Source organism: Chiloscyllium punctatum, chromosome 2, assembly GCF_047496795.1.
Source record: "Chiloscyllium punctatum isolate Juve2018m chromosome 2, sChiPun1.3, whole genome shotgun sequence".
NCBI lineage: Eukaryota > Metazoa > Chordata > Chondrichthyes > Orectolobiformes > Hemiscylliidae > Chiloscyllium > Chiloscyllium punctatum.
The window spans coordinates 160,516,102-160,541,071 of record NC_092740.1 but is presented as its reverse complement, the minus strand read 5'-3'; positions in this window follow the sequence as shown (position 1 = coordinate 160,541,071).

Here is a 24,970-nt window from a genome sequence, read left to right as displayed (position 1 = left end):
AAAGAATAGAAAAAAGAAAAGAAGAGAAATGAAGAGAAATGAAGAGAAAAGAGAAAAGAGAAAAGAAGAGAAAACAAGAGAAAAGAGAAAAGAAGAGGTAAGAAGAGAAACGAAGAGAAAAGAGAAAGGGGTAAAGCAGAGAAAAGAAGAGAAAAGAGAACAGAAGAGAAATGAAGAGAAAAGAGAAAATAGAAAAGAAGAGAAAAGAGAAAAGAAGAGAAATTAAGGGAAATGAAGAGAATAGAGAAAAAAAGAGAAAAGAGAAAAGAAGAGATAAGTAGGGAAAAGAAGAGAAAAGAGAAAGTGGTAAAGAAGAGAAAAGAAGAGAAAAGAGAAAAGGAGAGAAATGAAGAGAAAAGAGAAAAGAAGAGAAAAGAGAAAAGAGAAATGAAGAGAAACCAAGAGAAGAGAAAAGAAGAGAAATGACGAGAAAAGAAGAGAAAAGAGAAAAGAAAAAGGGAGAGAAAACAATAGAAAAGAGAAAAGAACAGAAAAGAGAAAGGGGTAAAGGAGAGAGAAGAAGAGAAACGAGAAAAGATTAGGAATGAAGAGAAAAGAGAAAATAGAAAAGGGAAACAAGAGAAAAGAAGAGAAAAGAGAAAAGAAGAAAAAAGAATAGAAAAGAGAAAACAGAAAAGAAGAGAAAACAAGAGAAAAGAGAAAACAAGAGAATAGAAGAGAAAAGAGAAAAGAGAAAAAAGACAAAAGAATAGAAAAGAGAAAACAGAAAAGAAGAGAGAAGAAGAGAAATGAAAAAAGAAAAAAGAAGAGAAATGAAGAGAAAAGAGAAAAGAGAAAAGAAGGGAAAAGAGAAAAGAAGAGGTAAGAAGAGAAAAGAAGAGAAAAGAGAAAAGAAGAGAAATGAAGAGAAAAGAGAAAAGAGAAAAGAAGAGAAACCAAGAGAAGAGAAAAGAAGAGACATGAAGAGGAAAGAAGAGAAAAGAGAAAAAAGAAAAAAGAAGTGAAAACAAGAGAAGAGAAAAGAAGAGTAAAAAGAAAAGAGAAAATAAGAGAAAAGAAGAGAAAAGAGAAAAGAAGACAAAAGAATAGAAAAGAGAAAACAGAAAAGAAGAGAAAAGAAGAGAAATGAAAAAAGAGAAAGAAGAGAAAAGAACAGAAATGATGAGAAAAGAAGAAAAAAGAGAAAATAGAAAAGAAGAGAAAACAAGAGAAAAGAGAAAACAGAAAGGGGTAAAGAAGAGAAAACAAGAGAAAAGAGAAAAGAAGAGAAATGAAGAGAAATGAAGAGAAAAGAGAAAACAAGAGAAAAGAGAAAAAAGAAAGGGGTAAAGAAGAGAAAAGAATAGAAAAAAGAAAAGAAGAGAAATGAAGAGAAATGAAGAGAAAAGAGAAAAGAGAAAAGAAGAGAAAACAAGAGAAAAGAGAAAAGAAGAGGTAAGAAGAGAAAAGAAGAGAAAAGAGAAAGGGGTAAAGAAGAGAAAAGAAGAGAAAAGAGAAAAGAGAAAAGAAGAGAAAAGAGAAAAGAGAAAAGAAGAGAAACCAAGAGAAGAGAAAAGAAGAGAAATGAAGAGAAAAGAGAAAAGAAGAGAAAAGACGAGAAAAGAGAAAAGAAGACAAAAGAATAGAAAAGAGAAAACAGAAAAGAAGAGAAAACAAGAGAAATGAAAAAAGAGAAAAGAAGAGACAAGAGAAAAGAACAGAAATGATGAGAAAAGAAGATAAAAGAGAAAAGAGAAAAGAAGAGAAAACAAGAGAAAAGAGAAAAAAGAAAGGGGTAAAGAAGAGAAAAGAATAGAAAAAAGAAAAGAAGAGAAATGAAGAGAAATGAAGAGAAAAGAGAAAAGAGAAAAGAAGAGAAAACAAGAGAAAAGAGAAAAGAAGAGGTAAGAAGAGAAAAGAAGAGAAAAGAGAAAGGGGTAAAGAAGAGAAAAGAAGAGAAAAGAGAATAGAAGAGAAATGAAGAGAAAAGAGAAAATAGAAAAGAAGAGAAAAGAGAAAAGAGAAAAGAAGAGAAACCAAGAGAAGAGAAAAGAGGAGAAATGAAGAGAAAAGAAGAGAAAAGAGAAAAGAGAAAAGAAGAGAAAACAAGAGAAAAGAGAAAAGAAGAGGTAAGAAGAGAAAAGAAGAGAAAAGAGAAAGGGGTAAAGAAGAGAAAAGAAGAGAAAAGAGAAAAGAGAAAAGAAGAGAAAAGAGAAAAGAAGACAAAAGAATAGAAAAGAGAAAACAGAAAAGAAGAGAAAAGAAGAGAAATGAAAAAAGAGAAAGAAGAGAAAAGAACAGAAATGATGAGAAAAGAAGAAAAAAGAGAAAATAGAAAAGAAGAGAAAACAAGAGAAAAGAGAAAACAGAAAGGGGTAAAGAAGAGAAAACAAGAGAAAAGAGAAAAGAAGAGAAATGAAGAGAAATGAAGAGAAAAGAGAAAACAAGAGAAAAGAGAAAAAAGAAAGGGGTAAAGAAGAGAAAAGAATAGAAAAAAGAAAAGAAGAGAAATGAAGAGAAATGAAGAGAAAAGAGAAAAGAGAAAAGAAGAGAAAACAAGAGAAAAGAGAAAAGAAGAGGTAAGAAGAGAAAAGAAGAGAAAAGAGAAAGGGGTAAAGAAGAGAAAAGAAGAGAAAAGAGAAAAGAGAAAAGAAGAGAAAAGAGAAAAGAGAAAAGAAGAGAAACCAAGAGAAGAGAAAAGAAGAGAAATGAAGAGAAAAGAGAAAAGAAGAGAAAAGACGAGAAAAGAGAAAAGAAGACAAAAGAATAGAAAAGAGAAAACAGAAAAGAAGAGAAAACAAGAGAAATGAAAAAAGAGAAAAGAAGAGACAAGAGAAAAGAACAGAAATGATGAGAAAAGAAGATAAAAGAGAAAAGAGAAAAGAAGAGAAAACAAGAGAAAAGAGAAAAAAGAAAGGGGTAAAGAAGAGAAAAGAATAGAAAAAAGAAAAGAAGAGAAATGAAGAGAAATGAAGAGAAAAGAGAAAAGAGAAAAGAAGAGAAAACAAGAGAAAAGAGAAAAGAAGAGGTAAGAAGAGAAAAGAAGAGAAAAGAGAAAGGGGTAAAGAAGAGAAAAGAAGAGAAAAGAGAATAGAAGAGAAATGAAGAGAAAAGAGAAAATAGAAAAGAAGAGAAAAGAGAAAAGAGAAAAGAAGAGAAACCAAGAGAAGAGAAAAGAGGAGAAATGAAGAGAAAAGAAGAGAAAAGAGAAAAGAGAAAAGAAGTGAAAACAAGAGAAAAGAAAAGAAGAGTAAAGAGAAAAGAGTAAAGAAGACAAAAGAAGAGAAATGAAGAGAAAAGAGAAAATAGAAAAGAGAAACAAGAGAAAAGAAGAGAAAAGAGAAAAGAAGACAAAAGAATAGAAAAGAGAAAACAGAAAAGAAGAGAAATGAGAATATGGAAAACAAAGTGAGAAGAAGTGAAAAACAAGAAAAGAAAAAGGAGAAAAGTAGAGAAAAGAAGAGAATAGAGATACGAGAAAAGGGAAAAGTTGAGAAAAGAAGAGAAAAGAGAAATGAAGAGAAAAGAAGAGAAAAGAGAAAAGAGAAAAGAAGAGAAAAGAGAAAAGAGAAAAGAAGAGAAACCAAGAGAAGAGAAAAGAAGAGAAATGAAGAGAAAAGAAGAGAAAAGAGAAAAGAAGTGAAAACAAGAGAAAAGAAAAGAAGAGTAAAGAGAAAAGAGAAAAGAAGAGAAAAGAAGAGAAATGAAGAGAAAAGAGAAAATAGAAAAGAGAAAATAGAAAAGAGACACAAGAGAAAAGAAGAGAAAAGAGAAAAGAAGACAAAAGAATAGAAAAGAGAAAACAGAAAAGAAGAGAAAACAAGAGAAAAGAGAAAAGAAGAGAAATGAAGAGAAAACAGAAAATAGAAAAGAGAAAAGAAGAGAATAGAAGAGAAAAGAGAAAACAGACAAAAGAATAGAAAAGGGAAAACAGAAAAGAAGAGAAAAGAAGAGAAATGAAAAAAGAGAAAAGAAGAGAAAATGAGAAATGAGAAAAGCGAAAAGAAGAGAATAGAACGGAAAAGAGAAAATAAGAGAAAAGAAAAGAAGAGAAAAGTGAAAAGAGAAATGAGAATATGGAAAACAAAGTGAGAAGAAGTGAAACAAGAAAAGAAAAACGAGAAAAGAAGAGAATACAGATACGAGAAAAGGGAAAGTTGAGAAAAGAAGAGAAAAGAGAAATGAAGAGAATAGAAGAGAAAAGAGAAAAGAGAAAAGAAGAGAAAAGGGAAAAGAAGAGAAGCCAAGAGAAGAGAAAAGAAGAGAAAAGAAGAGAAAAGAAGAGAAAAGAGAAATGAGAAGAGAAGAAAATAAGAAAGGAAAAGAAGAGAAATGAAGTAAAAATGGAAATGAGAGAAAAGAGAAAAGAAGAGAAATGATGAGAAAAGAAGAAAAAAGAGAAAAGAGAAAAGAAGAGAAAACAAGAGAAAAGAGAAAAAAGAAAGGGGTAAAGAAGAGAAAACAAGAGAGAAGAGAAATTAAGGGAAATGAAGAGAATAGAGAAAAGAAGAGATAAGTAGGGAAAAGAAGAGAAAAGAGAAAGTGGTAAAGAAGAGAAAAGAAGAGAAAAGAGAAAAGGAGAGAAATGAAGAGAAAAGAGAAAAGAAGAGAAAAGAGAAAAGAGAAATGAAGAGAAACCAAGAGAAGAGAAAAGAAGAGAAATGACGAGAAAAGAAGAGAAAAGAGAAAAGAAAAAGGGAGAGAAAACAAGAGAAAAGAGAAAAGAACAGAAAAGAGAAAGGGGTAAAGGAGAGAGAAGAAGAGAAACGAGAAAAGATTAGGAATGAAGAGAAAAGAGAAAATAGAAAAGGGAAACAAGAGAAAAGAAGAGAAAAGAGAAAAGAAGAAAAAAGAATAGAAAAGAGAAAACAGAAAAGAAGAGAAAACAAGAGAATAGAGAAAACAAGAGAATAGAAGAGAAAAGAGAAAAGAGAAAAAAGACAAAAGAATAGAAAAGAGAAAACAGAAAAGAAGAGAGAAGAAGAGAAATGAAAAAAGAAAAAAGAAGAGAAATGAAGAGAAAAGAGAAAAGAGAAAAGAAGGGAAAAGAGAAAAGAAGAGGTAAGAAGAGAAAAGAAGAGAAAAGAGAAAGGGGTAAAGAAGAGAAAAGAAGAGAAAAGAGAAAAGAAGAGAAATGAAGAGAAAAGAGAAAAGAGAAAAGAAGAGAAACCAAGAGAAGAGAAAAGAAGAGACATGAAGAGGAAAGAAGAGAAAAGAGAAAAAAGAAAAAATAAGTGAAAACAAGAGAAGAGAAAAGAAGAGTAAAAAGAAAAGAGAAAAGAAGAGAAAAGAAGAGAAAAGAGAAAAGAAGACAAAAGAATAGAAAAGAGAAAACAGAAAAGAAGAGAAAAGAAGAGAAATGAAAAAAGAGAAAAGAAGAGAAAAGAACAGAAATGATGAGAAAAGAAGAAAAAAGAGAAAATAGAAAAGAAGAGAAAACAAGAGAAAAGAGAAAACAGAAAGGGGTAAAGAAGAGAAAACAAGAGAAAAGAGAAAAGAAGAGAAATGAAGAGAAATGAAGAGAAAAGAGAAAACAAGAGAAAAGAGAAAAAAGAAAGGGGTAAAGAAGAGAAAAGAGTAGAAAAAAGAAAAGAAGAGAAATGAAGAGAAATGAAGAGAAAAGAGAAAAGAGAAAAGAAGAGAAAACAAGAGAAAAGAGAAAAGAAGAGGTAAGAAGAGAAACGAAGAGAAAAGAGAACAGAAGAGAAATGAAGAGAAAAGAGAAAATAGAAAAGAAGAGAAAAGAGAAAAGAAGAGAAATTAAGGGAAATGAAGAGAATAGAGAAAAAAAGAGAAAAGAGAAAAGAAGAGATAAGTAGGGAAAAGAAGAGAAAAGAGAAAGTGGTAAAGAAGAGAAAAGAAGAGAAAAGAGAAAAGGAGAGAAATGAAGAGAAAAGAGAAAAGAAGAGAAAAGAGAAAAGAGAAATGAAGAGAAACCAAGAGAAGAGAAAAGAAGAGAAATGACGAGAAAAGAAGAGAAAAGAGAAAAGAAAAAGGGAGAGAAAACAAGAGAAAAGAGAAAAGAACAGAAAAGAGAAAGGGGTAAAGGAGAGAGAAGAAGAGAAACGAGAAAAGATTAGGAATGAAGAGAAAAGAGAAAATAGAAAAGGGACACAAGAGAAAAGAAGAGAAAAGAGAAAAGAAGAAAAAAGAATAGAAAAGAGAAAACAGAAAAGAAGAGGAAAGAAGAGAAATGAAAAAGGAGATGGAAGAGAAAAGAGAAAAGAACAAAAATGAATAAAAGAGAAAAGACAAAAGAAGAGAAAACAAGAGAAAAGAGAAAAAAGGAAGGGGTAAAGAAGAGAAAATAAGAGACAAAAGCAAAGAATAGAAATGAAGAGAAATGAATAGAAAACAGAAAAGAGAAAAGAAGAGAAAACAAGAGAAATGAGAAAAGAAGAGGTAAGAAGAGAAAAGAAGAGAAAAGAGAAAGGGGTAAAGAAGAGAGAAGAAGAGAAACGAGAAAAGAAGAGAAATGAAGAGAAAAGAGAATAGAAGAGGGAAACAAGAGAAAAGAAGAGAAAAGAATAGAAAAGAGAAAAGAGAAAAGAAGAGAAAACAAGAGAAATGAAAAAAGAGAAAAAAGAAAAGAGAAAAGAAGAGAAAACAAGAGAAAAGAGAAAAAAAGAGTTAAGAAGAGAAAAGAAGAGAAAAGAGAAAGCGGTAAAGAAGAGAAAAGAAGAGAAAAGAGAAAAGAAGAGAAATGAAGAGAAAAGAGAAAAGAGAAAAGAAGAGAAAACAAGAGAAAAGAAAAGAAGAGTAAAGAGAAAAGAGAAAAGAAGAGAATAGAAGAGAAAAGAGAAAAAAGACAAAAGAATAGAAAAGAGAAAACAGAAAAGAAGAGAAAACAAGAGAAAAGAGAAAACAAGAGAATAGAAGAGAAAAGAGAAAAGAGAAAAAAGACAAAAGAATAGAAAAGAGAAAACAGAAAAGAAGAGAGAAGAAGAGAAATGAAAAAAGAAAAAAGAAGAGAAATGAAGAGAAAAGAGAAAAGAGAAAAGAAGGGAAAAGAGAAAAGAAGAGGTAAGAAGAGAAATGAAGAGAAAAGAGAAAAGAAGAGAAATGAAGAGAAAAGAGAAAAGAGAAAAGAAGAGAAACCAAGAGAAGAGAAAAGAAGAGACATGAAGAGGAAAGAAGAGAAAAGAGAAAAAAGAAAAAAGAAGTGAAAACAAGAGAAGAGAAAAGAAGAGTAAAAAGAAAAGAGAAAAGAAGAGAAAAGAGAAAAGAAGACAAAAGAATAGAAAAGAGAAAACAGAAAAGAAGAGAAAAGAAGAGAAATGAAAAAAGAGAAAGAAGAGAAAAGAACAGAAATGATGAGAAAAGAAGAAAAAAGAGAAAATAGAAAAGAAGAGAAAACAAGAGAAAAGAGAAAACAGAAAGGGGTAAAGAAGAGAAAACAAGAGAAAAGAGAAAAGAAGAGAAATGAAGAGAAATGAAGAGAAAAGAGAAAAGAAGAGAAAAGAGAAAGAAGAGATAAGAAGTGAAAATAATAGAAAAGAGAAAAGAAGAGTAAAGCGAAAAGAGAAAAGAAGAGAAATGAAGAGAAAATAGAAAAGAAAAAACAAGAGAATAGAAGAGAAAAGAGAAAAGAGAAAAAAGACAAAAGAATAGAAAAGAGAAAACAGAAAAGAAGAGAAAAGAAGAAAAATGAAAAAGAGATGGAAGAGAAAAGAGAAAAGAACAAAAATGATGAGAAATGAAAAAAAGATAAAAGAGAAAACAAGAGAAAACAAGAGAAAAGAGAAAAAAGAAAGGGGTAAAGAAGAGAAAACAAGAGAAAAAAGCAAAGAATAGAAATGAAGAGAAATTAATAGAAAACAGAAAAGAGAAAAGAGAAAAGAAGAGAAAACAAGAGAAATGAGAAAAGAAGAGGTAAGAAGAGAAAATAAGAGAAAAGAGAAAAGACGACAAAACAATAGAAAAGACAAAACAGAAAAGAAGAGAAAACAAGAGAAAAGAGAAAAGAAGGGAAATGAAGAGAAAACAGAAAACAGAGAAGAGAAAAGAAGAGAATAGAAGAGAAAAGAGAAAACAGACAAAAGAATAGAAAAGGGAAAACAGAAAAGAGGAGAAAAGAAGAGAAATGAAAAAAGAGAAAAGAAGAGAAAAGGAGAAATTACAAAAGCGAAAAGAAGAGAATAGAACGGAAAAGAGAAAAGAAGAGAAAAGAAAAGAAGAGAAAAGTGAAAAGAGAAATGAGAATATGGAAAACAACGTGAAAACAAGCGAAACAAGAAGAGAAAAACGAGAAAAGTAGAGAAAAGATGAGAATAGAGATACGAGAAAAGGGAAAAGTTGAAAAAAGAAGAGAAAAGAGAAAAGAAGAGAAAAGAGAAAAGAGAAAAGAAGAGAAAAGAGAAAGGAGAAAAGAAGAGAAAAGAAGAGAAAAGAGAAAAGAGAAAAGAAGAGAAAAGAGAAAAGAGAAAAGAAGAGAAACCAAGAGAAGAGAAAAGAAGAGAAATGAAGAGAAAAGAAGAGAAAAGAGAAAAGAAAAAAGAAGTGAAAACAAGAGAAGAGAAAAGAAGTGAAAAGAAGAGAAAAGAGAAAAGAAGAGAAAAGAAGAGAAAATAGAAAAGAAGACAAAAGAATAGAAAAGAGAAAACAGAAAAGAAGAGAAAAGAAGAGAAATGAAAAAAGAGAAAGAAGCGAAAAGATAAAACAACAGAAATGATGAGAAAATAGGAAAAAAGAGAAAAGAGAAAAGAGAAAAGAAGAGAAAAGAGAAACAAGAAAGGGGTAAAGAAGAGAATAGAAGAGAAAAGAGAAAAGAGAAAAAAGACAAAAGAATAGAAAAGAGAAAACAGAAAAGAAGAGAGAAGAAGAGAAATGAAAAAAGAAAAAAGAAGAGAAATGAAGAGAAAAGAGAAAAGAGAAAAGAAGGGAAAAGAGAAAAGAAGAGGTAAGAAGAGAAAAGAAGAGAAAAGAGAAAGGGGTAAAGAAGAGAAAAGAAGAGAAAAGAGAAAATAGAAAAGAAGAGAAAAGAGAAAAGAGAAATGAGAAAAGAAGAGAAACCAAGAGAAAAGAAAAGAAGAGAAATGAAGAGAAAAGAAGAGAAAAGAGAAAAGAAAAAAGAAGTGAAAACAAGAGAAGAGAAAAGAAGTGAAAAGAAGAGAAAAGAGAAAAGAAGAGAAAAGAAGAGAAAATAGAAAAGAGAAAAAAGAATAGAAAAGAGAAAACAGAAAAGAAGAGAAAAGAAGAGAAATGAAAAAAGAGAAAGAAGCGAAAAGATAAAAGAACAGAAATGATGAGAAAAGAAGAAAAAAGAGAAAAGAGAAAAGAGAAAAGAAGAGAAAAGAGAAACAAGAAAGGGGTAAAGAAGAGAAAACAAGAGAAAAAAGAAAAGAAGAGACATGAAGAGAAATGAAGAGAAAAGAGAAAATAGAAAAGTAGAGGAAAGAAGGGAAAAGAGAAAAGAAGAGGTAAGAAGAGAAATGAAGAGAAAAGAGAAAGGGGTAAAGAAGAGAAAAGAGAAAAGAGAAAAGAAGAGAAAAGAGACAAGAGAAAAGAGAAATGAAGAGAAACCAAGAGAAAAGAAAACAAGAGAAATGAAGAGAAAAGAAGAGAAAAGAGAAAAGAAAAAAGAAGTGGAAACAAAAGAAGAGAAAAGAAGAGAAAAGAAGAGAAAAGAGAAAAGAAGAGAAAAGAAGAGAAAATAGAAAAGAGAAAAAAGAATAGAAAAGAGAAAACAGAAAAGAAGAGAAAAGAAGAGAAATGAAAAAAGAGAAAGAAGCGAAAAGATAAAAGAACAGAAATGATGAGAAAAGAAGAAAAAAGAGAAAAGAGAAAAGAGAAAACAAGAGAAAAGAGAAACAAGAAAGGGGTAAAGAAGAGAAAACAAGAGAAAAAAGAAAAGAAGAGAAATGAAGAGAAATTAAGAGAAAAGAGAAAAGAAGAGAAAACAAGAGAAAAGAGAAAAGAAGAGGTAAGAAGAGAAAAGAAGAGAAAAGCGAAAGGGGTAAAGAAGAGAGAAGAAGAGAAACGAGAAAAGAAGAGAAATGAAGAGAAAAGAGAAAATAGAAAAGGGAAACAAGAGAAAAGACGAGAAAAGAGAAAAGAAGACAAAAGAATAGAAAAGAGAAAACAGAAAAGAAGAGAAAACAAGAGAAATGAAAAAAGAAAAAAGAAGAGACAAGAGAAAAGAACAGAAATGATGAGAAAAGAAGATAAAAGAGAAAAGAGAAAAGAAGAGAAAACAAGAGAAAAGAGAAAAAAGAAAGGGGTAAAGAAGAGAAAAGAATAGAAAAAAGAAAAGAAGAGAAATGAAGAGAAATGAAGAGAAAAGAGAAAAGAGAAAAGAAGAGAAAACAAGAGAAAAGAGAAAAGAAGAGGTAAGAAGAGAAAAGAAGAGAAAAGAGAAAGGGGTAAAGAAGAGAAAAGAAGAGAAAAGAGAATAGAAGAGAAATGAAGAGAAAAGAGAAAATAGAAAAGAAGAGAAAAGAGAAAAGAGAAAAGAAGAGAAACCAAGAGAAGAGAAAAGAGGAGAAATGAAGAGAAAAGAAGAGAAAAGAGAAAAGAGAAAAGAAGTGAAAACAAGAGAAAAGAAAAGAAGAGTAAAGAGAAAAGAGAAAAGAAGAGAATAGAAGAGAAAAGAGAAAACAGACAAAAGAATAGAAAAGGGAAAACAGAAAAGAAGAGAAAAGAAGAGAAATGAAAAAAGAGAAAAGAGAAAAGAGAAAAGAAGAGAAAACAAGAGAAAAGAGAAAAAAAGAGGTAAGAAGAGAAAAGAAGAGAAAAGAGAAAGGGGTAAAGAAGAGAAAAGAAGAGAAAAGAGAAAAGAAGAGATATGAAGAGAAAAGAGAAAAGAGAAAAAAAGAGAAAAGAGAAAGGAGAAAAGAAGAGAAACCAAGAGAAGAGAAAGAAGAGAAATGAAGAGAAAAGAAGAGAAAAGAGAAAAGAGAAAAGAAGTGAAAACAAGAGAAAAGAAAAGAAGAGTAAAGAGAAAAGAGAAAAGAAGAGAATAGAAGAGAAAAGAGAAAAAAGACAAAAGAATAGAAACGGGAAAACAGAAAAGAAGAGAAAAGAAGAGAAATGAAAAAAGAGAAAAGAAGAGAAAAGGAGAAATTAGAAAAGCGAAAAGAAGAGAATAGAATGGAAAAGAGAAATGAAGAGAAAAGAAGAGAAAAGAGAAAAGAGAAAAGAAGAGAAAAGAGAAAAGAGAAAAGAAGAGAAGCCAAGAGAAGAGAAAAGAAGAAAAATGAAGAGAAAAGAAGAGTAAAGAGAAAAGAGAAAAGAAGAGAAATGAAGAGAAAAGAGAAAATAGAAAAGAGAAAACAAGAGAATAGAAGAGAAAAGAGAAAAGAGAAAAAAGACAAAAGAATAGAAAAGAGAAAACAGAAAAGAAGAGGAAAGAAGAGAAATGAAAAAAGAGATGGAAGAGAAAAGAGAAAAGAACAAAAATGATGAGAAATGAATAAAAGAGAAAAGACAAAAGAAGAGAAAACAAGAGAAAAGAGAAAAAAGGAAGGGGTAAAGAAGAGAAAATAAGAGACAAAAGCAAAGAATAGAAATGAAGAGAAATGAATAGAAAACAGAAAAGAGAAAAGAAGAGAAAACAAGAGAAATGAGAAAAGAAGAGGTAAGAAGAGAAAGGAAGAGAAAAGAGAAAGGGGTAAAGAAGAGAGAAGAAGAGAAACGAGAAAAGAAGAGAAATGAAGAGAAAAGAGAATAGAAGAGGGAAACAAGAGAAAAGAAGAGAAAAGAGAAAAGAAGACAAAAGAATAGAAAAGAGAAAACAGAAAAGAAGAGAAAACAAGAGAAATGAAAAAAGAGAAAAAAGAAAAGAGAAAAGAAGAGAAAACAAGAGAAAAGAGAAAAAAAGAGGTAAGAAGAGAAAAGAAGAGAAAAGAGAAAGGGGTAAAGAAGAGAAAAGAAGAGAAAAGAGAAAAAAAGAAAAATGAAGAGAAAAGAGAAAAGAGAAAAGAAGAGAAAAGAAGAGAAAAGAAAAGAAGAGTAAAGAGAAAAGAGAAAAGAAGAGAATAGAAGAGAAAAGAGAAAAAAGACAAAAGAATAGAAAAGGGAAAACAGAAAAGAAGAGAAAAGTAGAGAAATGAAAAAAGAGAAAAGAAGAGAAAAGTAGAGAAATGAAAAAAGCGAAAAGAAGAGAATAGAACGGAAAAGAGAAAAGAAGAGAAAAGAAGAGAAAAGAGAAATGAGAAGAGAAGAAAATAAGAACGGAAAAGAAGAGAAATGAAGTAAAAATGGAAATGAGAGAAAAGAGAAAAGAAGAGAAAAGACGAGAAAAGAGAAAAGAAGACAAAAGAATAGAAAAGAGAAAACAGAAAAGAAGAGAAAACAAGAGAAATGAAAAAAAGAGAAAAGAAGAGACAAGAGAAAAGAACAGAAATGATGAGAAAAGAAGATAAAAGAGAAAAGAGAAAAGAAGAGAAAACAAGAGAAAAGAGAAAAAAGAAAGGGGTAAAGAAGAGAAAAGAATAGAAAAAAGAAAAGAAGAGAAATGAAGAGAAATGAAGAGAAAAGAGAAAAGAGAAAAGAAGAGAAAACAAGAGAAAAGAGAAAAGAAGAGGTAAGAAGAGAAAAGAAGAGAAAAGAGAAAGGGGTAAAGAAGAGAAAAGAAGAGAAAAGAGAATAGAAGAGAAATGAAGAGAAAAGAGAAAATAGAAAAGAAGAGAAAAGAGAAAAGAGAAAAGAAGAGAAACCAAGAGAAGAAAAAGAAGAGAAATGAAGAGAAAAGAGAAAAGAAGAGAAAAGACGAGAAAAGAGAAAAGAAGACAAAAGAATAGAAAAGAGAAAACAGAAAAGAAGAGAAAACAAGAGAAATGAAAAAAAGAGAAAAGAAGAGACAAGAGAAAAGAACAGAAATGATGAGAAAAGAAGATAAAAGAGAAAAGAGAAAAGAAGAGAAAACAAGAGAAAAGAGAAAAAAGAAAGGGGTAAAGAAGAGAAAAGAATAGAAAAAAGAAAAGAAGAGAAATGAAGAGAAATGAAGAGAAAAGAGAAAAGAGAAAAGAAGAGAAAACAAGAGAAAAGAGAAAAGAAGAGGTAAGAAGAGAAAAGAAGAGAAAAGAGAAAGGGGTAAAGAAGAGAAAAGAAGAGAAAAGAGAATAGAAGAGAAATGAAGAGAAAAGAGAAAATAGAAAAGAAGAGAAAAGAGAAAAGAGAAAAGAAGAGAAACCAAGAGAAGAGAAAAGAGGAGAAATGAAGAGAAAAGAAGAGAAAAGAGAAAAGAGAAAAGAAGTGAAAACAAGAGAAAAGAAAAGAAGAGTAAAGAGAAAAGAGAAAAGAAGAGAATAGAAGAGAAAAGAGAAAACAGACAAAAGAATAGAAAAGGGAAAACAGAAAAGAAGAGAAAAGAAGAGAAATGAAAAAAGAGAAAAGAGAAAAGAGAAAAGAAGAGGTAAGAAGAGAAAAGAAGAGAAAAGAGAAAGGGGTAAAGAAGAGAAAAGAAGAGAAAAGAGAATAGAAGAGAAATGAAGAGAAAAGAGAAAATAGAAAAGAAGAGAAAAGAGAAAAGAGAAAAGAAGAGAAACCAAGAGAAGAGAAAAGAGGAGAAATGAAGAGAAAAGAAGAGAAAAGAGAAAAGAGAAAAGAAGTGAAAACAAGAGAAAAGAAAAGAAGAGTAAAGAGAAAAGAGAAAAGAAGAGAATAGAAGAGAAAAGAGAAAACAGACAAAAGAATAGAAAAGGGAAAACAGAAAAGAAGAGAAAAGAAGATAAATGAAAAAAGAGAAAAGAGAAAAGAGAAAAGAAGAGAAAACAAGAGAAAAGAGAAAAAAAGAGGTAAGAAGAGAAAAGAAGAGAAAAGAGAAAGGGGTAAAGAAGAGAAAAGAAGAGAAAAGAGAAAAGAAGAGATATGAAGAGAAAAGAGAAAAGAGAAAAAAAGAGAAAAGAGAAAGGAGAAAAGAAGAGAAACCAAGAGAAGAGAAAGAAGAGAAATGAAGAGAAAAGAAGAGAAAAGAGAAAAGAGAAAAGAAGTGAAAACAAGAGAAAAGAAAAGAAGAGTAAAGAGAAAAGAGAAAAGAAGAGAATAGAAGAGAAAAGAGAAAAAAGACAAAAGAATAGAAAAGGGAAAACAGAAAAGAAGAGAAAAGAAGAGAAATGAAAAAAGAGAAAAGAAGAGAAAAGGAGAAATTAGAAAAGCGAAAAGAAGAGAATAGAACGGAAAAGAGAAATGAAGAGAAAAGAAGAGAAAAGAGAAAAGAGAAAAGAAGAGAAAAGAGAAAAGAAGAGAAGCCAAGAGAAGAGAAAAGAAGAAAAATGAAGAGAAAAGAAGAGTAAAGAGAAAAGAGAAAAGAAGAGAAATGAAGAGAAAAGGAGAAATTAGAAAAGCGAAAAGAAGAGAATAGAACGGAAAAGAGAAATGAAGAGAAAAGAAGAGAAAAGAGAAAAGAGAAAAGAAGAGAAAAGAGAAAAGAAGAGAAGCCAAGAGAAGAGAAAAGAAGAAAAATGAAGAGAAAAGAAGAGTAAAGAGAAAAGAGAAAAGAAGAGAAATGAAGAGAAAAGAGAAAATAGAAAAGAGAAAACAAGAGAATAGAAGAGAAAAGAGAAAAGAGAAAAAAGACAAAAGAATAGAAAAGAGAAAACAGAAAAGAAGAGGAAAGAAGAGAAATGAAAAAAGAGATGGAAGAGAAAAGAGAAAAGAACAAAAATGATGAGAAATGAATAAAAGAGAAAAGACAAAAGAAGAGAAAACAAGAGAAAAGAGAAAAAAGGAAGGGGTAAAGAAGAGAAAATAAGAGACAAAAGCAAATAATAGAAATGAAGAGAAATGAATAGAAAACAGAAAAGAGAAAAGAAGAGAAAACAAGAGAAATGAGAAAAGAAGAGGTAAGAAGAGAAAAGAAGAGAAAAGAGAAAGGGGTAAAGAAGAGAGAAGAAGAGAAACGAGAAAAGAAGAGAAATGAAGAGAAAAGAGAATAGAAGAGGGAAACAAGAGAAAAGAAGAGAAAAGAGAAAAGAAGACAAAAGAATAGAAAAGAGAAAACAGAAAAGAAGAGAAAACAAGAGAAATGAAAAAAGAGAAAAAAGAAAAGAGAAAAGAAGAGAAAACAAGAGAAAAGAGAAAAAAAGAGGTAAGAAGAGAAAAGAAGAGAAAAGAGAAAGGGGTAAAGAAGAGAAAAGAAGAGAAAAGAGAAAAAAAGAAAAATGAAGAGAAAAGAGAAAAGAGAAAAGAAGAGAAAAGAAGAGAAAAGAAAAGAAGAGTAAAGAGAAAAGAGAAAAGAAGAGAATAGAAGAGAAAAGAGAAAAAAGACAAAAGAATAGAAAAGGGAAAACAGAAAAGAAGAGAAAAGTAGAGAAATGAAAAAAGAGAAAAGAAGAGAAAAGAAGAGAAAAGTAGAGAAATGAAAAAAGCGAAAAGAAGAGAATAGAACGGAAAAGAGAAAAGAAGAGAAAAGAAGAGAAAAGAGAAATGAGAAGAGAAGAAAATAAGAACGGAAAAGAAGAGAAATGAAGTAAAAATGGAAATGAGAGAAAAGAGAAATGATGAGAAAAGAAGAAAAAAGAGAAAAGAGAAAAGAAGAAAAAAGAATAGAAAAGAGAAAATAGAAAAGAAGAGAAAACAAGAGAAATGAAAAAAGAGAAAAGAAGAGACAAGAGAAAAGAACAGAAATGATGAGAAAAGAAGATAAAAGAGAAAAGAGAAAAAAGAATAGAAAAGAGAAAACAGAAAAGAAGAGAAAAGAAGAGAAATGAAAAAAGAGAAAGAAGCGAAAAGATAAAAGAACAGAAATGATGAGAAAAGAAGAAAAAAGAGAAAAGAGAAAAGAGAAAAGAAGAGAAAAGAGAAACAAGAAAGGGGTAAAGAAGAGAAAACAAGAGAAAAAAGAAAAGAAGAGACATGAAGAGAAATGAAGAGAAAAGAGAAAATAGAAAAGTAGAGGAAAGAAGGGAAAAGAGAAAAGAAGAGGTAAGAAGAGAAATGAAGAGAAAAGAGAAAGGGGTAAAGAAGAGAAAAGAGAAAAGAGAAAAGAAGAGAAAAGAGACAAGAGAAAAGAGAAATGAAGAGAAACCAAGAGAAAAGAAAACAAGAGAAATGAAGAGAAAAGAAGAGAAAAGAGAAAAGAAAAAAGAAGTGGAAACAAAAGAAGAGAAAAGAAGAGAAAAGAAGAGAAAAGAGAAAAGAAGAGAAAAGAAGAGAAAATAGAAAAGAGAAAAAAGAATAGAAAAGAGAAAACAGAAAAGAAGAGAAAAGAAGAGAAATGAAAAAAGAGAAAGAAGCGAAAAGATAAAAGAACAGAAATGATGAGAAAAGAAGAAAAAAGAGAAAAGAGAAAAGAGAAAACAAGAGAAAAGAGAAACAAGAAAGGGGTAAAGAAGAGAAAACAAGAGAAAAAAGAAAAGAAGAGAAATGAAGAGAAATTAAGAGAAAAGAGAAAAGAAGAGAAAACAAGAGAAAAGAGAAAAGAAGAGGTAAGAAGAGAAAAGAAGAGAAAAGCGAAAGGGGTAAAGAAGAGAGAAGAAGAGAAACGAGAAAAGAAGAGAAATGAAGAGAAAAGAGAAAATAGAAAAGGGAAACAAGAGAAAAGACGAGAAAAGAGAAAAGAAGACAAAAGAATAGAAAAGAGAAAACAGAAAAGAAGAGAAAACAAGAGAAATGAAAAAAGAAAAAAGAAGAGACAAGAGAAAAGAACAGAAATGATGAGAAAAGAAGATAAAAGAGAAAAGAGAAAAGAAGAGAAAACAAGAGAAAAGAGAAAAAAGAAAGGGGTAAAGAAGAGAAAAGAATAGAAAAAAGAAAAGAAGAGAAATGAAGAGAAATGAAGAGAAAAGAGAAAAGAGAAAAGAAGAGAAAACAAGAGAAAAGAGAAAAGAAGAGGTAAGAAGAGAAAAGAAGAGAAAAGAGAAAGGGGTAAAGAAGAGAAAAGAAGAGAAAAGAGAATAGAAGAGAAATGAAGAGAAAAGAGAAAATAGAAAAGAAGAGAAAAGAGAAAAGAGAAAAGAAGAGAAACCAAGAGAAGAGAAAAGAGGAGAAATGAAGAGAAAAGAAGAGAAAAGAGAAAAGAGAAAAGAAGTGAAAACAAGAGAAAAGAAAAGAAGAGTAAAGAGAAAAGAGAAAAGAAGAGAATAGAAGAGAAAAGAGAAAACAGACAAAAGAATAGAAAAGGGAAAACAGAAAAGAAGAGAAAAGAAGAGAAATGAAAAAAGAGAAAAGAGAAAAGAGAAAAGAAGAGAAAACAAGAGAAAAGAGAAAAAAAGAGGTAAGAAGAGAAAAGAAGAGAAAAGAGAAAGGGGTAAAGAAGAGAAAAGAAGAGAAAAGAGAAAAGAAGAGATATGAAGAGAAAAGAGAAAAGAGAAAAAAAGAGAAAAGAGAAAGGAGAAAAGAAGAGAAACCAAGAGAAGAGAAAGAAGAGAAATGAAGAGAAAAGAAGAGAAAAGAGAAAAGAGAAAAGAAGTGAAAACAAGAGAAAAGAAAAGAAGAGTAAAGAGAAAAGAGAAAAGAAGAGAATAGAAGAGAAAAGAGAAAAAAGACAAAAGAATAGAAACGGGAAAACAGAAAAGAAGAGAAAAGAAGAGAAATGAAAAAAGAGAAAAGAAGAGAAAAGGAGAAATTAGAAAAGCGAAAAGAAGAGAATAGAATGGAAAAGAGAAATGAAGAGAAAAGAAGAGAAAAGAGAAAAGAGAAAAGAAGAGAAAAGAGAAAAGAGAAAAGAAGAGAAGCCAAGAGAAGAGAAAAGAAGAAAAATGAAGAGAAAAGAAGAGTAAAGAGAAAAGAGAAAAGAAGAGAAATGAAGAGAAAAGAGAAAATAGAAAAGAGAAAACAAGAGAATAGAAGAGAAAAGAGAAAAGAGAAAAAAGACAAAAGAATAGAAAAGAGAAAACAGAAAAGAAGAGGAAAGAAGAGAAATGAAAAAAGAGATGGAAGAGAAAAGAGAAAAGAACAAAAATGATGAGAAATGAATAAAAGAGAAAAGACAAAAGAAGAGAAAACAAGAGAAAAGAGAAAAAAGGAAGGTGTAAAGAAGAGAAAATAAGAGACAAAAGCAAAGAATAGAAATGAAGAGAAATGAATAGAAAACAGAAAAGAGAAAAGAAGAGAAAACAAGAGAAATGAGAAAAGAAGAGGTAAGAAGAGAAAGGAAGAGAAAAGAGAAAGGGGTAAAGAAGAGAGAAGAAGAGAAACGAGAAAAGAAGAGAAATGAAGAGAAAAGAGAATAGAAGAGGGAAACAAGAGAAAAGAAGAGAAAAGAGAAAAGAAGACAAAAGAATAGAAAAGAGAAAACAGAAAAGAAGAGAAAACAAGAGAAATGAAAAAAGAGAAAAAAGAAAAGAGAAAAGAAGAGAAAACAAGAGAAAAGAGAAAAAAAGAGGTAAGAAGAGAAAAGAAGAGAAAAGAGAAAGGGGTAAAGAAGAGAAAAGAAGAGAAAAGAGAAAAAAAGAAAAATGAAGAGAAAAGAGAAAAGAGAAAAGAAGAGAAAAGAAGAGAAAAGAAAAGAAGAGTAAAGAGAAAAGAGAAAAGAAGAGAATAGAAGAGAAAAGAGAAAAAAGACAAAAGAATAGAAAAGGGAAAACAGAAAAGAAGAGAAAAGTAGAGAAATGAAAAAAGAGAAAAGAAGAGAAAAGTAGAGAAATGAAAAAAGCGAAAAGAAGAGAATAGAACGGAAAAGAGAAAAGAAGAGAAAAGAAGAGAAAAGAGAAATGAGAAGAGAAGAAAATAAGAACGGAAAAGAAGAGAAATGAAGTAAAAATGGAAATGAGAGAAAAGAGAAAAGAAGAGAAAAGACGAGAAAAGAGAAAAGAAGACAAAAGAATAGAAAAGAGAAAACAGAAAAGAAGAGAAAACAAGAGAAATGAAAAAAAGAGAAAAGAAGAGACAAGAGAAAAGAACAGAAATGATGAGAAAAGAAGATAAAAGAGAAAAGAGAAAAGAAGAGAAAACAAGAGAAAAGAGAAAAAAGAAAGGGGTAAAGAAGAGAAAAGAATAGAAAAAAGAAAAGAAGAGAAATGAAGAGAAATGAAGAGAAAAGAGAAAAGAGAAAAGAAGAGAAAACAAGAGAAAAGAGAAAAGAAGAGGTAAGAAGAGAAAAGAAGAGAAAAGAGAAAGGGGTAAAGAAGAGAAAAGAAGAGAAAAGAGAATAGAAGAGAAATGAAGAGAAAAGAGAAAATAGAAAAGAAGAGAAAAGAGAAAAGAGAAAAGAAGAGAAACCAAGAGAAGAAAAAGAAGAGAAATGAAGAGAAAAGAGAAAAGAAGAGAAAAGACGAGAAAAGAGAAAAGAAGACAAAAGAATAGAAAAGAGAAAACAGAAAAGAAGAGAAAACAAGAGAAATGAAAAAAAGAGAAAAGAAGAGACAAGAGAAAAGAACAGAAATGATGAGAAAAGAAGATAAAAGAGAAAAGAGAAAAGAAGAGAAAACAAGAGAAAAGAGAAAAAAGAAAGGGGTAAAGAAGAGAAAAGAATAGAAAAAAGAAAAGAAGAGAAATGAAGAGAAATGAAGAGAAAAGAGAAAAGAGAAAAGAAGAGAAAACAAGAGAAAAGAGAAAAGAAGAGGTAAGAAGAGAAAAGAAGAGAAAAGAGAAAGGGGTAAAGAAGAGAAAAGAAGAGAAAAGAGAATAGAAGAGAAATGAAGAGAAAAGAGAAAATAGAAAAGAAGAGAAAAGAGAAAAGAGAAAAGAAGAGAAACCAAGAGAAGAGAAAAGAGGAGAAATGAAGAGAAAAGAAGAGAAAAGAGAAAAGAGAAAAGAAGTGAAAACAAGAGAAAAGAAAAGAAGAGTAAAGAGAAAAGAGAAAAGAAGAGAATAGAAGAGAAAAGAGAAAACAGACAAAAGAATAGAAAAGGGAAAACAGAAAAGAAGAGAAAAGAAGAGAAATGAAAAAAGAGAAAAGAGAAAAGAGAAAAGAAGAGGTAAGAAGAGAAAAGAAGAGAAAAGAGAAAGGGGTAAAGAAGAGAAAAGAAGAGAAAAGAGAATAGAAGAGAAATGAAGAGAAAAGAGAAAATAGAAAAGAAGAGAAAAGAGAAAAGAGAAAAGAAGAGAAACCAAGAGAAGAGAAAAGAGGAGAAATGAAGAGAAAAGAAGAGAAAAGAGAAAAGAGAAAAGAAGTGAAAACAAGAGAAAAGAAAAGAAGAGTAAAGAGAAAAGAGAAAAGAAGAGAATAGAAGAGAAAAGAGAAAACAGACAAAAGAATAGAAAAGGGAAAACAGAAAAGAAGAGAAAAGAAGAGAAATGAAAAAAGAGAAAAGAGAAAAGAGAAAAGAAGAGAAAACAAGAGAAAAGAGAAAAAAAGAGGTAAGAAGAGAAAAGAAGAGAAAAGAGAAAGGGGTAAAGAAGAGAAAAGAAGAGAAAAGAGAAAAGAAGAGATATGAAGAGAAAAGAGAAAAGAGAAAAAAAGAGAAAAGAGAAAGGAGAAAAGAAGAGAAACCAAGAGAAGAGAAAGAAGAGAAATGAAGAGAAAAGAAGAGAAAAGAGAAAAGAGAAAAGAAGTGAAAACAAGAGAAAAGAAAAGAAGAGTAAAGAGAAAAGAGAAAAGAAGAGAATAGAAGAGAAAAGAGAAAAAAGACAAAAGAATAGAAAAGGGAAAACAGAAAAGAAGAGAAAAGAAGAGAAATGAAAAAAGAGAAAAGAAGAGAAAAGGAGAAATTAGAAAAGCGAAAAGAAGAGAATAGAACGGAAAAGAGAAATGAAGAGAAAAGAAGAGAAAAGAGAAAAGAGAAAAGAAGAGAAAAGAGAAAAGAAGAGAAGCCAAGAGAAGAGAAAAGAAGAAAAATGAAGAGAAAAGAAGAGTAAAGAGAAAAGAGAAAAGAAGAGAAATGAAGAGAAAAGGAGAAATTAGAAAAGCGAAAAGAAGAGAATAGAACGGAAAAGAGAAATGAAGAGAAAAGAAGAGAAAAGAGAAAAGAGAAAAGAAGAGAAAAGAGAAAAGAAGAGAAGCCAAGAGAAGAGAAAAGAAGAAAAATGAAGAGAAAAGAAGAGTAAAGAGAAAAGAGAAAAGAAGAGAAATGAAGAGAAAAGAGAAAATAGAAAAGAGAAAACAAGAGAATAGAAGAGAAAAGAGAAAAGAGAAAAAAGACAAAAGAATAGAAAAGAGAAAACAGAAAAGAAGAGGAAAGAAGAGAAATGAAAAAAGAGATGGAAGAGAAAAGAGAAAAGAACAAAAATGATGAGAAATGAATAAAAGAGAAAAGACAAAAGAAGAGAAAACAAGAGAAAAGAGAAAAAAGGAAGGGGTAAAGAAGAGAAAATAAGAGACAAAAGCAAATAATAGAAATGAAGAGAAATGAATAGAAAACAGAAAAGAGAAAAGAAGAGAAAACAAGAGAAATGAGAAAAGAAGAGGTAAGAAGAGAAAAGAGAAAGGGGTAAAGAAGAGAGAAGAAGAGAAACGAGAAAAGAAGAGAAATGAAGAGAAAAGAGAATAGAAGAGGGAAACAAGAGAAAAGAAGAGAAAAGAGAAAAGAAGACAAAAGAATAGAAAAGAGAAAACAGAAAAGAAGAGAAAACAAGAGAAATGAAAAAAGAGAAAAAAGAAAAGAGAAAAGAAGAGAAAACAAGAGAAAAGAGAAAAAAAGAGGTAAGAAGAGAAAAGAAGAGAAAAGAGAAAGGGGTAAAGAAGAGAAAAGAAGAGAAAAGAGAAAAAAAGAAAAATGAAGAGAAAAGAGAAAAGAGAAAAGAAGAGAAAAGAAGAGAAAAGAAAAGAAGAGTAAAGAGAAAAGAGAAAAGAAGAGAATAGAAGAGAAAAGAGAAAAAAGACAAAAGAATAGAAAAGGGAAAACAGAAAAGAAGAGAAAAGTAGAGAAATGAAAAAAGAGAAAAGAAGAGAAAAGAAGAGAAAAGTAGAGAAATGAAAAAAGCGAAAAGAAGAGAATAGAACGGAAAAGAGAAAAGAAGAGAAAAGAAGAGAAAAGAGAAATGAGAAGAGAAGAAAATAAGAACGGAAAAGAAGAGAAATGAAGTAAAAATGGAAATGAGAGAAAAGAGAAATGATGAGAAAAGAAGAAAAAAGAGAAAAGAGAAAAGAAGAAAAAAGAATAGAAAAGAGAAAATAGAAAAGAAGAGAAAACAAGAGAAATGAAAAAAGAGAAAAGAAGAGACAAGAGAAAAGAACAGAAATGATGAGAAAAGAAGATAAAAGAGAAAAGAGAAAAAAGAATAGAAAAGAGAAAACAGAAAAGAAGAGAAAAGAAGAGAAATGAAAAAAGAGAAAGAAGCGAAAAGATAAAAGAACAGAAATGATGAGAAAAGAAGAAAAAAGAGAAAAGAAAAAGAGAAAAGAAGAGAAACCAAGAGAAGAGAAAGAAGAGAAATGAAGAGAAAAGAAGAGAAAAGAGAAAAGAGAAAAGAAGTGAAAACAAGAGAAAAGAAAAGAAGAGTAAAGAGAAAAGAGAAAAGAAGAGAATAGAAGAGAAAAGAGAAAAAAGACAAAAGAATAGAAACGGGAAAACAGAAAAGAAGAGAAAAGAAGAGAAATGAAAAAAGAGAAAAGAAGAGAAAAGGAGAAATTAGAAAAGCGAAAAGAAGAGAATAGAATGGAAAAGAGAAATGAAGAGAAAAGAAGAGAAAAGAGAAAAGAGAAAAGAAGAGAAAAGAGAAAAGAGAAAAGAAGAGAAGCCAAGAGAAGAGAAAAGAAGAAAAATGAAGAGAAAAGAAGAGTAAAGAGAAAAGAGAAAAGAAGAGAAATGAAGAGAAAAGAGAAAATAGAAAAGAGAAAACAAGAGAATAGAAGAGAAAAGAGAAAAGAGAAAAAAGACAAAAGAATAGAAAAGAGAAAACAGAAAAGAAGAGGAAAGAAGAGAAATGAAAAAAGAGATGGAAGAGAAAAGAGAAAAGAACAAAAATGATGAGAAATGAATAAAAGAGAAAAGACAAAAGAAGAGAAAACAAGAGAAAAGAGAAAAAAGGAAGGGGTAAAGAAGAGAAAATAAGAGACAAAAGCAAAGAATAGAAATGAAGAGAAATGAATAGAAAACAGAAAAGAGAAAAGAAGAGAAAACAAGAGAAATGAGAAAAGAAGAGGTAAGAAGAGAAAGGAAGAGAAAAGAGAAAGGGGTAAAGAAGAGAGAAGAAGAGAAACGAGAAAAGAAGAGAAATGAAGAGAAAAGAGAATAGAAGAGGGAAACAAGAGAAAAGAAGAGAAAAGAGAAAAGAAGACAAAAGAATAGAAAAGAGAAAACAGAAAAGAAGAGAAAACAAGAGAAATGAAAAAAGAGAAAAAAGAAAAGAGAAAAGAAGAGAAAACAAGAGAAAAGAGAAAAAAAGAGGTAAGAAGAGAAAAGAAGAGAAAAGAGAAAGGGGTAAAGAAGAGAAAAGAAGAGAAAAGAGAAAAAAAGAAAAATGAAGAGAAAAGAGAAAAGAGAAAAGAAGAGAAAAGAAGAGAAAAGAAAAGAAGAGTAAAGAGAAAAGAGAAAAGAAGAGAATAGAAGAGAAAAGAGAAAAAAGACAAAAGAATAGAAAAGGGAAAACAGAAAAGAAGAGAAAAGTAGAGAAATGAAAAAAGAGAAAAGAAGAGAAAAGTAGAGAAATGAAAAAAGCGAAAAGAAGAGAATAGAACGGAAAAGAGAAAAGAAGAGAAAAGAAGAGAAAAGAGAAATGAGAAGAGAAGAAAATAAGAACGGAAAAGAAGAGAAATGAAGTAAAAATGGAAATGAGAGAAAAGAGAAAAGAAGAGAAAAGACGAGAAAAGAGAAAAGAAGACAAAAGAATAGAAAAGAGAAAACAGAAAAGAAGAGAAAACAAGAGAAATGAAAAAAAGAGAAAAGAAGAGACAAGAGAAAAGAACAGAAATGATGAGAAAAGAAGATAAAAGAGAAAAGAGAAAAGAAGAGAAAACAAGAGAAAAGAGAAAAAAGAAAGGGGTAAAGAAGAGAAAAGAATAGAAAAAAGAAAAGAAGAGAAATGAAGAGAAATGAAGAGAAAAGAGAAAAGAGAAAAGAAGAGAAAACAAGAGAAAAGAGAAAAGAAGAGGTAAGAAGAGAAAAGAAGAGAAAAGAGAAAGGGGTAAAGAAGAGAAAAGAAGAGAAAAGAGAATAGAAGAGAAATGAAGAGAAAAGAGAAAATAGAAAAGAAGAGAAAAGAGAAAAGAGAAAAGAAGAGAAACCAAGAGAAGAAAAAGAAGAGAAATGAAGAGAAAAGAGAAAAGAAGAGAAAAGACGAGAAAAGAGAAAAGAAGACAAAAGAATAGAAAAGAGAAAACAGAAAAGAAGAGAAAACAAGAGAAATGAAAAAAAGAGAAAAGAAGAGACAAGAGAAAAGAACAGAAATGATGAGAAAAGAAGATAAAAGAGAAAAGAGAAAAGAAGAGAAAACAAGAGAAAAGAGAAAAAAGAAAGGGGTAAAGAAGAGAAAAGAATAGAAAAAAGAAAAGAAGAGAAATGAAGAGAAATGAAGAGAAAAGAGAAAAGAGAAAAGAAGAGAAAACAAGAGAAAAGAGAAAAGAAGAGGTAAGAAGAGAAAAGAAGAGAAAAGAGAAAGGGGTAAAGAAGAGAAAAGAAGAGAAAAGAGAATAGAAGAGAAATGAAGAGAAAAGAGAAAATAGAAAAGAAGAGAAAAGAGAAAAGAGAAAAGAAGAGAAACCAAGAGAAGAGAAAAGAGGAGAAATGAAGAGAAAAGAAGAGAAAAGAGAAAAGAGAAAAGAAGTGAAAACAAGAGAAAAGAAAAGAAGAGTAAAGAGAAAAGAGAAAAGAAGAGAATAGAAGAGAAAAGAGAAAACAGACAAAAGAATAGAAAAGGGAAAACAGAAAAGAAGAGAAAAGAAGAGAAATGAAAAAAGAGAAAAGAGAAAAGAGAAAAGAAGAGGTAAGAAGAGAAAAGAAGAGAAAAGAGAAAGGGGTAAAGAAGAGAAAAGAAGAGAAAAGAGAATAGAAGAGAAATGAAGAGAAAAGAGAAAATAGAAAAGAAGAGAAAAGAGAAAAGAGAAAAGAAGAGAAACCAAGAGAAGAGAAAAGAGGAGAAATGAAGAGAAAAGAAGAGAAAAGAGAAAAGAGAAAAGAAGTGAAAACAAGAGAAAAGAAAAGAAGAGTAAAGAGAAAAGAGAAAAGAAGAGAATAGAAGAGAAAAGAGAAAACAGACAAAAGAATAGAAAAGGGAAAACAGAAAAGAAGAGAAAAGAAGAGAAATGAAAAAAGAGAAAAGAGAAAAGAGA